Source organism: Vigna angularis, chromosome 2 (genome assembly GCF_016808095.1).
Source record: "Vigna angularis cultivar LongXiaoDou No.4 chromosome 2, ASM1680809v1, whole genome shotgun sequence".
Taxonomy (NCBI): domain Eukaryota; kingdom Viridiplantae; phylum Streptophyta; class Magnoliopsida; order Fabales; family Fabaceae; genus Vigna; species Vigna angularis.
The window spans coordinates 37096173-37110776 of record NC_068971.1 but is presented as its reverse complement, the minus strand read 5'-3'; the positions used below and the strand labels follow the sequence as shown (position 1 = coordinate 37110776).

At 30.3% G+C, this 14604-nt stretch overlaps 1 non-coding gene across 1 annotated transcript; it reads left to right on the top strand.

Annotated features, from left to right (window-relative positions):
• The first annotated feature begins 14105 nt into the window (after window positions 1-14105).
• LOC128195678 (small nucleolar RNA R71) lies at window positions 14106-14212 on the top strand. The gene has a single exon (XR_008247475.1). It is a non-coding gene; the product is annotated as a small nucleolar RNA R71 (small nucleolar RNA).
• Window positions 14213-14604: the final 392 nt, after the last annotated feature.

The window sequence follows — 14604 nt, the reverse complement described above, 5'->3', positions numbered from 1 at the left end:
CTCCTCCCCAATATGAGACCCTCCCCCCGTCTTTTTTCCCCTTCCAATAATTCCACCCAATAATGCACTCCAATAATGCAAAGAGTGGGTGTCCCTACCACTTAAAAAATGAGGTCCTTACAATTTTTAGTTAGTTTATTATTAGTTTTTATTTATATTTTAGACTTTACTTACATTTTTCCTAGAACTTCGTGTATAAATTTAACACAGAGATTAATCTCATATAATTTTCATATTATTCAACACAAATAATTAAATTAAATTTTGATAGAAATTAATATTAAGTATTGTAATAAGCTAAAATTCATATTTAAAAATAAATTAATATTAAATGTTGTTAAATTTCATTTGAATATAAATTAGTATTTTTAATTATAAAACACAATATAAAATAAAGTTGAGCAATGATATTAATAATATTTAAAGTATTTATCCTTTTTATTAGAAAATAGTAAGGTAGTGATAAAAATGAATTATTAATTTTGATATCAATAATTATAAAAATTAATAGTTTAATAATACTTAAACAATTAAATTTTTTATTAACAAATCCAATAATAATACCAATAATTAAATTTTGAAACATTAAGATATCAGTTCAGTTGAGTAGCTAAAATTTTATAATAACATCTAAAATAACTTTAATAAAAATAATAATAATTACATTAAATTTAAATATACATTCAAATTAATAATATTAATTATTAATATCAATAAAATATGTATAATTTGTATTATTAGTCCATTTCAACCTTTTCTCAATTCATTGTATAATCATTTAAGTCAACATTTTAAATTTATATTTTAAAATAAAAAAACTAATATTTAAATATATTTTTTATAAAAAATTGTAAAATGGTTATTATTACTCATAATCGTATTTTATATATATTTTTCATAACATTTACAAACTGCAATTAAATATAATAATCATTCGTCGTAACTACTTTTCAAAAATATATCTTAAGAATTATAGAATTTTTATGCGATTGTTAAATTATATTAAATATATTAATTATTAATAAAAAAATATTTTTAAATTTATTTTCCATTCATATTAATACAAGAAAAATAAAAATAAAATTTAAAATAATAAAGGTCTCCAAAAGTCGAATTTTAACCCGAATGCATTCCACCGACCACACAGAGAAATCAAACTCTATTGGTCGATTTCTAAAGCTGTCCAGCAATACAACTGTAGTTGCACAAAAGTTTTGGATGAGTTTATTTGAATATTTTGAAACTAAAGTGTACACATCAGCAAAAAAAAGACTTGCTTCTTTCCCTATTTGTTTTCATTAGTAAAAAAATCGTAATTATTAATACTTATAGATAAATTTTTTTAATAAATACTTGTAAATAATAAACGTGTACATTTTAATTATCTATTTATTGAGAAGGTAAGGGAGTATTATAATATCAAATTAGTACACTAAATTGTTAACCAAATAAAGATATGGATTGTTTAATAAACAAAAATAAAATTAGTTAAGTCGATTCTAACATTAAACAAAATTAATAAAATTAAATGTATTGAAGTCAGTACCAACTTAACTAATATTAACTTTATTTAATTTAAAATTCATATTATTAAATTAGTTTTGAGTCTAATTTATTTTTAACATTTATTTAAAATAATATTAATTTAATTTATTTGTAATATTAATTAAAGTTTATAATATTATAATCTTATTTAATTTTAATATTTATTTTTATTCAAGTTGATTTTTGGTTAGTATTTATTTAAATTGATATTAGTTCAACCGTTATTAATATAATTATTTTTTGATATTTTAAAATTTATTTAAAATTTAGAAGAAAATATCTGCAAACATTCATGAATATCTGGAAATATTAAAAAAATCGAAAAAATACTTTATTTGGCATATATCCGACAAAAAAAGAAATAAGCAATAAGTCTTTTAGACGGAAGAAAAAGCGGATGCTAACTCAATTTTCCATCGAAATTCCAAAGAATGAGCAATTGCAGAGGGTTTTGAGTGATGTAACTCAAAGCATCTTATTTATTTCCAGCAGTTCTCACACGCAAATAGAGACAAATGAAAAACGTAGCCCAATGTAAGAAAATTCATAAGAAAACAAAACACGTACATTCACACACCATATACAGTACATTTATTTGTATACCCTTATTAAGGAGCTAATAGTACGTATAAAGATAAAGATAGGCACTCACACTACGCAGCAGAAGTAGTCATATTTGAAAAAATTGTATTTCTTTTACGTGGATCAAATTTCAATTCGGTTTGTTTAATCCTGACTCATATGGGTTGAACTTGTAGTGGATCGGATTGACCTATCAACCCATCTACATAATTTTATTTTATTAAGATTTAATTTTAATTTTATAAAAAAATATTTATTATTTTGTTTTTACTTGAAAAAGTTATTTAAATTTTTTGTTTTAAAAATTAATTAAACACCCATGTTGGGAGTGAGTGAAATTTGAAAGTGAAATTTGTTTAGATTTGTATTATAGAAAGTTTGTAATTTTTATTTATTTTAAAAAAATTGTAATTAAGTGAGTTAGTGAGTTGATCCGTTTATTCACCAACCCGTGGTGGGGCGAGCCAGGTTCGAATTTTTCTGACTCACTAATAAATAAACTGGATTGAATTGACTCATTAAGTGACTAACTCGTTATCGATCGGGTCGGATCGGATCGAGTGAACCGTTTAGACAACTTTAAGGAAAAGCAAAGAGAGAGAGAAAGAAAAAGTGGTTAGGTAGCAGCTTTAGGGTAAAAGGAACTCAAGCTGAGGCCACGAGTCTGTGACTCAGAGGAAGATGCCCTTCTTTTGAAGTAACTAACGTACCACGCTGTTGCTACTTAAACTCTTTCTATCTCTACCACTGAATTTCTCTACTCATTATCTACTTTTAGTTTTTTCCACCTCTAATATTTCTATGTCTATCTCTTACACTATTTTCTATAATAAATTCATTTCATTTAGGCTTCTCCATATTATTAAACATCTTTCTACCGTTTTCTTCCAAATATTCATGCTTAACATATTTAAAGGATAAAAATCCTTACTTAAATTACAGAAATTAAAGTTCAACAGACCTAATTCAAATTTTAATGTTTAAACCTTACTTTCGTTATTGCATTAATACTAATTAAGCTTGTTCATATAAAATCATAAAATAACACCTGGTACATGAAACAAATTTTTTTAGTTTGAAAGTCGGTTAGGTATAGAAAAAATATTAGCACCCTAGTACGGTGTTTGTCAAACACAATATATTTAATTAAATCTACGAAGATTTTGTGGTTTTCAAAATGTTATTTTTTTCTGAAATTAACAATGCAAAATAATATGAAAGAAAAAAATATTTTTTAATTTTTTTGGGAAGTTCGACAAGGATTGAAATCGCTCCTACATATTTTCATTCAACATGAGAAATCAGGGGTACGTAATTCTTTTAAAAATTTTGTTTAGAAAATTGTTTGGAAAATTTATTTGAGAATGATCATTGATAATTTTGGATTTTTGGGAAGTGAACCTAATAAGGAATGACATTGTTCCTACGTATCTCTATTTTGATGGAGAATCAAAGATCAAGTAGTTCTGGTTTCATCATTTGGAAAGTTTGATATTTTTTATTTTTAAGGATTTTATGATTTTTTTGGTATTTTTGAATTCTTAAAAAAAGGTCATGACATGGACAATGAGCTAGATACGAAATAAGTGAATAAAATTATTTTTGAGATTAAAAGCAGTGAGTGCTTAAAGATGTCAAAGTTGTGGATGGGCTGAGATGAAGATATCTATGCTAAGATAGTTTATTTGGTGATTAGAAAAAAGTTCAAGAGGAGTTAGTGAGAAGGACCACACCAATAACAACATCCACACTTTATTGGTTCATCCGTCAAGCTAACAACATTAAACAGCGCTTTTGGGAGGCAACTTAGTTTTCTTACCTTTTTTACTTATGTTTGCGTGGTTTTTGTGTTTTGATGTGTTTACTTATGCATTGGTGACGTATGTTATGTATGTTGTGCCTTGTTGCATTCTTGTGATGTTTGAGTTGTAAGGTTATGATTGTGGTTTTAATGTGTGTTTTATGTTAGTTATAGCTCGGTTTGTATGTGAGTGCATTAAATGAGAGTGTCAAGAACCAAAAATACAAAGCAGAGTGAAAACACAAATACTTTTACATAACCTTTAAGTAATTATAAGTTATTGACACAAACCCTTTGATGTTTGGCAAATGAAGAATCTCTCCAAATCATTTTTTTTCTCTTTTTTGGTATTTCTTAAATCAACCTAACTAAGATGTTTTTTCCCTCCTCAAATGGAAATTACATTTATATAGGCTCTTACAATTCAAACTTTTGCTCCTTTCACAAAGTTTTTCTTTGACAATTTATTTGTCGAGCTACTTTTGAATTTTTCTTTTAAATGATTTGAGTATTGTACACTGTCGATTATATACTTGACCATAAGTCAGTCTATGTTACCTAATCATAAGCAGCCTATACTACCCGGCAACAAGCTGACATATTCTACCTGATCACAAGCTGACTTGTTCTACCCGACTATAAGTCGGCCTATGCTACCCGACCACAAGTTGACCTATGCTACTTGGACACGACCGACCTATTCTACCTAGTCACAAGTAGACATGTTCTTTCAATCACAAGCTGGCTTATGTTACCCGATCACAAGCTGACTTGTTCTACCTGGTCACCTGTCAGCCTATTTCTATCAGGTCATAAATCGTCTGTCATACTCTAATGGCGTAGTATTCTTTAACCTAGCATATTCTCGATCAAAAAATTGGATTATGAGATAAATGGGTCATTGGACCCATCCTGGTCCCTATAAGGGAGGATGCACAAAACGTTGCAATTACTCTATTATAGTATAATCATAGAGATAAATACTGAACATTCATATTTTACAGCACTAAAAGCTATCTGAAGCACTCAACTAACTTGAACATTATAGTATCTTCTACATATATGTCATCCCTCTATGAAACACGAGTATCAAAAGAAAGAATAAAGAGTAATTGATGAAGGAAAAATTAAATAAATCCATGAAGTTACAATCTCTTTACATGTATAAACAACTATGTAAATACAATTTTCATTTGAACTTGAATTTGAAATCTTCAGTTTTTCCTGCTTCATTATTCTTTTCAACTTGATTCAAGTCGTTTTATGATCGTTCATTGATATCAAATCTATTTTGTGACCTTTATTTACTTCTAAATAATTCCGTAATATATTACGTAGTATTTCATTTTTGGGTTGTTTTATTTTATTTTATTTGTAGTTCATAGTTTTTTTTCAAAATTACTTACAGAAACTAATTTCACTTTGAGTATTCTAATTCTACTGGGTCTTCAGCTTGTTGCATCAATTCATATGGTCCACTTTCTCTCCTGCATTTATGATTAAGTTCATATACAATCTCATGAATAAAATCAATAGGAATAAAGATGACAACTCATAGAAACATATAATTCAATCAAAACATGTAATAATGATCAACGTTAGGTCCCGATCCTGGAAAGAAAAACAATAACACTCAGATAAGTTTGGCAGAACTCTGAAAAAACAACATCAAATGGATAAAGAGTTGTATCAGAAGAATAGCAAATCTTCAATAATCATTTTCATATTCCAATGTTTTAGTCTATGATGTAAGAGCGTGATAAGAGGTGGCTTTAAATTCAATAACTTTAATTTTTAATTCGATGTGTTAGAAATTTAAGTACTAGCTGAAAATTAATGTTCAGAAAATTTATAAATTTGTGGTCCTTAAAAAAATGGGAAACTAAACAAAATATCCGAATAATTAAAAACCCTCGTCATCAGCAATAATTAATTGATGCAAGGAAAATTACATAATTGAACTGTTCATGGCAATACATTATATCCTGAAGGAGTTTTTCATCAAAATGATAGGTTATACCGTATTTATCGATTTTAGTCAAATTTTGAAAAAAATTACTAATTTTAGATAAATTGATACTCAATTAATGATTCTGTTTTGTAGAAATGACATCAATTGAAAACTTTACTACATACACTAAAGTTGTTGCTGATTTTTTTTAAGTTGTCATTTTTATGCAATGGTGTACTTCTTTTTTTATAAAAGTATATTTACTATATTTTTTCTTTGCCGTGCTCTTTTAAATTGCCTAAACATAACTCAATTTAACAAGTCTAAATTAAAAAATATTTAAAACTTATCAACTAAAAAAACAACTACATCTATAAAATAATAAAGACCTAAACATTACTTTCTAAATTAAACTATCAATTTTAACCGATAACATCTATAATTTTATTAGGTTAAATATGTTTTTAGTCCCTAAACTATTGGCCGTTTCTGGTTTTCGTCCCTCTTTCAAAATAAGGTACAATTTGGTCCTCATCCTTCTAACACCGTTAAAAATTTGGTCCTCATTTAGTCAACAAAATGAGGACTAAAACCAAAGTTTCGAGGACTAAACGAACGTTTCGAAAAGAATGAGGACCAAATTGTACCTTATTTTAAAAGAGGGACGAAAATCAAAAACGACGAATAGTTTAGGGACTAAAAACATATTTAACCCAATTTTATTTTATATATTATAATTATTTTATCCGGATAGAAATAATAATAAAAAGTAAAAAAAATATATCACTTAATTCATAATTTCTTAATAAAGTAAAAATATAACTTAAATAACAAAGAAAAAAACAAAATTTGTTGATTGAATCACGATTTCTTCAAATAGTAAAATAATTAATTCAAGGATGACTTATGCACCCTTTGAAATTTTATCCAAACCAATAAATTAGTTATAAGAATGTACCATTTTAATGAAATAAAAAAGAAAAAAAAAACCTTCAAATTAACTACTTTTTCCTTTTCTACTAGAAAAAAAAAAGAGAAAAAAGAACCATTTCACCAACGGCAGCGCAAAGTCTTGATTTAATTTTTTAAGTATGGCCCTTACTTTAGGTTTGAATGTGATAGCAGTGATTGCAGAAAGTGACTGGATATATTTCACGTGGGTTAGAAAACGAAACATGCCATGGAAACAGAAAATGACTATGTAACTTAGTTTTTATTTTATTTAATCAAAACAAGGAAGGATTAAATATTAATTGTAAAGGACAGCGTTCATTTCTCTTTGTCAACTTGTTCATTCTCAATTTAGAGGGAACGTGCTCCAAGACATATGATACCATGATTTCATTTTCAACCTAAGTGTCCACACCTCCACTTAAAATTCTAACATGTCCTTATTTTTTGTTTTCTTTTGTCATTTTAATTCTCTCTCTAGAACTATAAAATTGTTAATTTATTATTATCATTACAATATTTTTATTTTTATTATTATTATTATTATATTATCTTATATTATTATTATTTATAACTAGTCTTATATTATTATATTTAAATACTATATTTATATATAATTACATATATGTATATAATATTTAAATAATGAATTTAATAGTAAGATAAGTTAAATAATTAATTATCACTGTTATTTTATAATGAATTAATTAAAGATAAATATTGTTATTTTAATACTGATTTCTTTATGTTAAAGTAATAAATTATAGAAAATACTGATACCAATACTAATAATAATAAAAATAATAAGTTTAAAAAATAATATTTGAATATAATTTTTTTTTGTTTTTTAGCACTCCTTATTTATATAAGTTTTTTATTCAAATATGTTGTTATAAGTAAATTGATAAATTATAAAAAAAAGTTTTATAAAATTAAAACATGATTTTAAAGTGTCAACCACTTTCTATTAGTGTGATTATAATATCATGAATCATTGGATTAAAATATAACTTTTATAGAGTATTATTAAAACGTAGTTCTCCATTATGATCGATGAGATTTACAATTAGAGGTTTATGCTAAGAAAAATAATCCTTGTATTTTAATATAACACTCAGGTCTCTATATATTGTTTAGTTTTGAGTTGTCTTAGTAAAATTTTTAATCATGCTTCATTAACTGTTAGATTGGAATTAAATTTTTATCTCGATTTCATAAGACATAGTACCTCATTTTGACGGTTACGATTACCATTTAGAGGTATGTGGTTAGAGAAAAAAAATTTCACAGTTTAAATTAGTGTAACTTATTTCCTGTTTCGAGTTGCTTTATTAAATATTTGATTCGATTCCAACTTCGTTAACAGTTGGATCAAACTCATCATTTTAGAGCATATTCTTTAGATGATATTATTCACTCTGCGTTCATATTTGCATTTAGAGGTTTGTAATAAGAAATATCATTTTTGTATTTGGAGTAAGGAACAACTCTTCTAGAAAATCAATAAGTTTTCTCCCAACTATCATAAGTTGTCAAATATGAATGTATAAAAAAAAAATATTAAAGTAATAATATAAGTTTTCTATATAATGTTAAGAGAAGTGAAACAAGAGATTTTTGGTAGTTGTATCCATCAATTTTTCTTCATCATTCTTCTCCATTTCCATTTTCTTTTTCTACTTATCAAGATTTTAAAATTGTTTGGAGAAATTATTCAATCTATTGAGAAGTAGAGTTTTACTTGGACAAGTTGTTTTAAGATAAGAAGAGTTTAATTAATTTTATAAGATCTAAATTTATTTTAATATTTATTTATTTTATTTTGGTGTCCTCATTCTTATTTTATTTATTTATTGTTATTATTTTTATTTTATTAGTGAAGTGTTTATAACTTCATTTTTATTTTACTAGTAAGGTTTTTATAACCTTACTCTTATTTATTTATTTATTGATATTATTTTAAGTTTATTAGTGAAGTATTTATAACCCATTCTAATTTATTGTTATTATTATACTAGTGAGGTATTTATAACCTCATTCTTATTTATTCATTGTTATTATTTTCATTTATTCAATAAGGTGTTCATAACCTCATTTTTATTTATTTATATTCATATTTATTTATTTAAGAGAGATGTTCATAATTCATTCTTATTTATTTATCTGTATTACTGGAATTAATTGTATTTCGTGGAGTGTTAATAACTTTATGTCATCTCACTTTTACTTGTGAAGTACTTGAACACAAAATGAGTTTTGTTCATTCATAAAACAAATTAAGAGGAGAACTAATATATAGGATGAAAACACTCATAAACATCTCAAATTGTTTCTCCTTCTCCTTCCTTGAATAAACTTTTGGGTAAGAAAGGGGATTCTCATGTTTTTTCCTTTTCTTTTCTCTTCTTCTTCCTCTTCTTTGTTTTCTCCCTCAACTTTCTCACTTTCTTTTCTTTTGCTCTCTTCTTTTCTCTCATCATTTTCACTCACCTTACTTTTCTCTCCACTATTATGTTCCTTCTCTTTTTCTCTCTTTTTCTCTCTCCTCCAACAACTTTCCACCTCTTGTAGTAATAGCTTGAACTTGTTCTTTTGGCACTACTGGAAAAGTGGGAATTACAGACGGACTTTTACCGAAGGCTTTGAAGCCCTCGGTATTGAGACGATTACCGAAGGCTATGAAGCCGTCGGTAAGGACCTGACCAACTTAAGTCCCAAATTGGGTTCTTCGATCCCCAAGTTCACTTTCTTCAGCCTCGTCGTTTTTGTGCGTCTCCTTCCTTTCTTCACATAGTTCCCTCTGTTGCAATACGCTCCGTGAGTTTGTCCATTAGTCACCGGTGGTGGTCCGTGACGGTGGTCAGTGGTGCGTTGATCGGTCTTAGTTCACGGTGCGTGGTGTTTTCAGGGAGTTGGGGGCTAGGGTTCGTATTGCGCTGGTTGGTTCGTTGAGGGCTGGTGGTGTGGAGGTTGAGGGACTCTGTCGAAGGGGCCGTTCTGGGCTTCTGTTGTTGTCGTGGTCGTCAAGCGGCATCTTGGTAGAGGTAAGTTCCACAGAACTTGATTCACACTGTCATTTTCATTTTGCTGAAGCATAAACACTGCTTGCTGCCTTCATCTACTTTTCATTCACTTGTTGCTATATGATTGAAGGAACTTGGTTAAGGGACTTCGTTGGAGTGGCTGACTTGTGGGGCGTGGCCGTCGTGGTGTAGAAAGGTTGCCATCGTCAAGGGCTATCTCGATTGAGGTAAGTTGTGCGTCTAAAAATTCATTATGAGTGACAATGTTATTGAATTTATTTGATGTTGTTGTGGCATGAGTGTATGTTGTTGTTTGATTGAGAAAAATTGGTTTTTAATTGGAATGAGGGGCAAGGTATTGGCATGGCAGTGAGAAGGTTTAAATAACCTTAATCGTAGTTTAGGGAAAATCAAAGCAAACGAGGTGGTGAAGATTGAGCAATAGTGGGAATTGTTTAACCTGTTGCGTTTGCTTGTAATGCTTGCAAGTGTGTGCTCTATGTACGCAAAACTTGAACTATAAACCTTTCAACCTCTAACCTCCCCTTGATTTGCTTCCAATGAACGTACACATAATGTTATATATTGTAAATGGTTGATAGTGTAGCAGTAGGTAGCGGTCCAGACTAGAACCCCTAGCAGCAAGTCAAGTCATGCATCATCCAATAGTTTTTGATGCCTTTGCCTGCACTGCCACGGTAATAGAGTACTGTTTTTTTGAGTCGAATGCAATCATTGCCTTCTCCACCTAGTGAGTACAGTGGTTTGTCTATGCTGGTTGCTTTCCAGAACCCAGACCCAGTCAGTCTATTATGCCTTATGCTATTCCTATACTTCCTTTGTCTTGTGCAGAAAAAGTACCCCTCCTTCTGTCCTGCACTCCCATTGCTCTCTGCTTACACACAAAAGCTTGTTGTCATTTGTATTAGTCCAATTCATTCTATCATGGTGTATGTTGTTGGTTCTGAAATTCAAGGGCACTAATCACTTGGTATTATTCTTACAAAAGTATGTTAAATATAATATAAGACTCTACTAGGAAAGCCTCAAAGCTTATAATTATATCATACATATAGATGAAAAGCCTTTCATGATATTTTCAGACACTTTTGTAGAAAGTTTTCCTCATCACCATTATTCCATAAGCTTTCCCTTCAGAATCCTCTTAAAAGGACATGAGGTGACTGTCATGATCAGTTTTTTACTGTAAATATTTACTAAATCAAATGGTGCAATGTGAAGAAATTAAAAATGAAGAGACTGTCACTTGTATATGGAGTTGTATGCAGTAAATGTGAAATCATTATAAACGTGAAGCATCATGGTTGACAAAGGGTGGTATTTTGGATGTGTTTATTTTTCTTCTGTCAGTGAATTTGTGAAACAGTTGATGGGTGTGGCCCCCTATTACTTCCCCCCATTCAATTTGTGAAATCATTATAAACGTGAAGCATCATGCTTTTTGCACCGTGCTTATAGTCTTTGTTTGGTATTAGGTGCTTCAATTCTGCTAGCTGTTTATCTGTAGTTAGATATAGTGTTTTTAGGCATTGTTTGAGTCTTTAATTGAGCTATCCAGCTTTGAATGCACTGCTTTCTCAAATCTGCAATAGTTTTAGTTCATTTTTTTGCACTTTTACCAACTGCAACCGTGTTTTGGTGACTCTGCCTATTTCAGACCAGTTTAAACATTTGTGCAAGTGTTTTAGACCATTTGAAACTTGTTTCAACTGTTTCCTTGGTCCATTTTCATTAAATCTGCCAAATCATAGTTTGACTTCCCATTTTTGCTTGAAATTTGGAACTCAACAAGTGATAGTGTGATTCAGTAGATTTTGGCACAATTTGGTTGTTTCTATACATATATTTGGTGCATCAAAGTTCATCTTAACTGTTCCTTTGGTCAATTTTGCACCATTTCACCAAATTACATCTTACTACTTAGGGTTCAATATAGTAAGTGGTCATATCCTATTTTACTGTGGCAGTTTTCATTGCTGTTTCACAGTTTGAATCCCTTCAATTTAAGCATATAAAGTTGCTTGAAGTGGTTTCAAACAATTTTGAATGATTCTACAAGTGAAAACAAATCATAAACTCAACCAAATACACCCCTGCAATCCAGTTTTGAAAAGTCCAAAACCAGAAAAACCCAAAAAAACCAGAAAAACCCAATTTTATGTGCAGGTTTATGTTTCCAAATGTAAGGATATGACTAAAACATTGTAAAAAATCCATAAAAAGCAAAACAATAACCTAAAACTCAAAGTTTGAGTATTTAGTACCTAAAAAGTGTACTTATAAGGTGACAAATTGTCATTTCACCTAATGTAGACTCATTCTAAGGTATGTGAACATCCTAACATGTCTAAACTAGTGGAATGAAGCTAGGAAACTTGTCAAAAGCAAAGAATTACCTAGCCAGCAAAGGTCAAAGTTGACAACATGTTATCTCACCCAAGTTGCTCATCTCATAAACATTGTTTCTTTCCTCCATCATGGGGTGCCAAAACATCACTTTCCTCCACTAAAACACCAGGACCAGCCTAAGACAAGAACAAAAGTGCTTAAAACTCACTTCTTTTAACAATGGTGACCCCTGTTCACCTGACTGAGTACCTGTGTTGGACTTTCTGTACAAAATCCAATTTTCTCTCGGGTAATCGTTTACAGTGTCCGTGTAATCGATTACAGTGTCAAAGAAGGTGTAAATTTGATTTCTAAGGCATAATTTGAAAGGTCTTTGAGTATAGATTCCAACAAAACAAGAATCAACTCATTTGGAGTTCGGTGGAGAAAGTTATGAGCAAAAGAACAAGCAAAGGTCAGAGTTGGCAAAAATATATGAAACGCTAACTTGAAACAATAAACTGTACCAACTCAAATGTCCAAAAATTACAAATTAGTAGTCATTGGAAAGATTTTTGAGTCTAGTTTCTAATAAAAAAAGAATCACATCATTTGGAGGTCGGTGGGAAAAGTTATCAGTAAAATAGCCAGCAAAGGTCAAAGTTGACAGCATGTTATCTCACTCAAGTTGCTCATCTCATAAACATTGTTTCTTTCCTCCATCATGGGGTGCCAAAACATCACTTTCCTCCATCATTGGGACATAATCACATCACTAACCTCCCTCCCCCACCACTGAAACACAAGGAACAGCCTAAGACAAGTGCAAAAGTGCCTAAAAGTCACTTTTTTTTTCAATGGTGACCCCTGTTCACCTGACTGAGTACCTGTGTTGGACTTTCTGTACAAATTCCAATTTTCTCTCGGGTAATCGTTTACAGGGTTGGTGTAAACGATTACCAGACCCTTGACTGAGTACCCTCCATTATACTTTTTTTTTCAGCTATTCGGTAATTACCGAAGGCTTTTGGCCCTCGGTAATTACCGAAGGTCAAAAGCCCTCGATAAATGTTAGCGACAAGCGATTTACCGAGGGCTCTTTGGCCGTCGATAAGCCTTCGGTAATTACCTTTTACCGACGGTTTTGGGCTGTTTCCGAGGGCTTCTGGCCTTCGGTAATGCCCTTCTTTTTTGTAGTGTGGGTTAACCTTAGTATTAGCCATAAAAATTTTCTCAGGTTTCTCCTCTAACTTTTTAGCTAATTGTCCCACTTGAATCTCCAAGTTGCGGATTAAAGCTTCCGTATTTTTGTGATTAGAGATAGATACCTGCATGAATTGTTAAAGAGTTTCTTTAAGCTTTGAAGTTCTGCAGAAAGAGTAGAATATTGTTGGTGTTGTTGAGGTGGTTTAGTTGATGGTACATCTTGTCCTTGTCCCATGCTTGGGTGAGGTTTCTAGCCTTGATTGTAGTTCCCTTGGCGACTTTGATTCGCCATGTAATTCACCCCTTCATGAGCTTTGTTTGGCAGGACATATTGTCCATTGATATGATCTCCACCATATAGTTCACAACTGGGCACTGGATGGTGTTGAGCTTGATAAACATTTTAGAGCTCTTTAGGAAGTTGTGAAAGCTTTTTCATGAGAGTTTCAAGTTGTTGAGTCATAATCTTGTTTTGTGCTAATAGGGCTTCTTGTGACTACAATTGTAAAACAACTTTCTGTTGAGGTTGAGCTCCCTCATTGTGCTCTTCATTGTCATTAGAAGTCATGCTCTCAATTAACTCATGACTTCATTGGGTGTCTTCCACCTAATACTACCTCCTACTGAAGCATCTAGCATTAACTTAGTTTGTGATATAAGCCCTTCCAAAAATATGTTAAGCAGTATAAGCTCGTCAAAACCATGAATGAGAGTTTTTCTGAGCAATCCTTTGAATCTATCCCAAGCTTGACTCAAGGTTTCCTCAATATCTTGCTAAAACATAGAGATCTCTTACTTCCCTTTATTGACTTTCGATTGAGGGAAATATTTGTTGAAAAATTTTGATACCACATCATCCCATACGATAAGACTATTCTTAGGAAATGAATTCAACTAGATTTTTACATTGTCAACTAATGAGAAAGGAAAAGAACTGAGACGAATAACTTCATTAAGAACTTGGTGGATTCTCATTTTATTATGCATATCTCCATGAATGTGGTCAGATGAGTATATAGATTCTCATAAGGTAGTTCATGAAATTGATTGTTTTGCACCATATGAAAAAGAGTTAGCTTCATCTCCATATCAATCATTCATCATTGGTCTTGCAATACTGTTGAAATGTAAAAGCCTTGTGATTGTTGAATAGTTAGCTAGTGTGTAGTCTAGTTTATCCTTCATCATCACCATTC